Raw genomic sequence first — 658 nt, 5'->3', positions numbered from 1 at the left:
AGAGGTCTTTTATGAAATATGTGGTACCATAAAAATGAATGGAGTTCCTTCAGACGCAGTTAGATTATTATTATTTGGGTTTTCTTTAAGAGATAGGGCAAAGCAATGGCTAAATTCTTTAGCCCCTAATAGCATCACCACTTGGGAGCAGTGTGAGCAACAATTTCTTGATAAATTCTATCCACCAAGCAAAACAGCTCATATGAGGAATTTAATTGCAAGCTTCAAGTAGACTGACTCAGAATCTCTTTTTGAAGCATGGGATAGATATAATAGTATGCTCAGACAATGCCCACATCATGGGTTGGAAAGATGGTTAGTGTTGCACACTTTTTATAATGGTATCAACTATCATACCAAAGTGTCCCTTGATTCAGCTGCTGGAGGGGCACTTATGAACAAAAGTTTAGATGAAGCTGAAGAAATTATTGACAGTGTAGCACAAAATCATCATCAATGGGCAAACGAAAGAAGTGGTGGCTATTCTTCTGTAAACCCAACAATTAAAGCATCAGGGAAGTTTGATGTAGATGCAGTCACTCTTTTGTCTGCAAAATTGGACGCTCTTACAAAGAAATTTGAGAATATGGGGACTAGTGCTAATATGGTCAATGCTATTAGTACATCTTGTGAAGTATGTGGGAGTTCAGAGCACTCA

General features: G+C 37.8%; 1 non-coding gene across 1 annotated transcript; it reads right to left on the bottom strand.

Moving 5' to 3' along the window:
- Positions 1-200: 200 nt before the first annotated feature.
- Positions 201-306, bottom strand: LOC122013187. Its single transcript, XR_006120516.1, has one exon. It is a non-coding gene; the product is annotated as a small nucleolar RNA R71 (small nucleolar RNA).
- Positions 307-658: the final 352 nt, after the last annotated feature.

Source organism: Zingiber officinale, chromosome 8A (genome assembly GCF_018446385.1).
Source record: "Zingiber officinale cultivar Zhangliang chromosome 8A, Zo_v1.1, whole genome shotgun sequence".
Lineage (NCBI taxonomy): Eukaryota > Viridiplantae > Streptophyta > Magnoliopsida > Zingiberales > Zingiberaceae > Zingiber > Zingiber officinale.
Note: the sequence above shows the minus strand (reverse complement) of the source record. Positions and strands in the feature narration are given on the sequence as shown.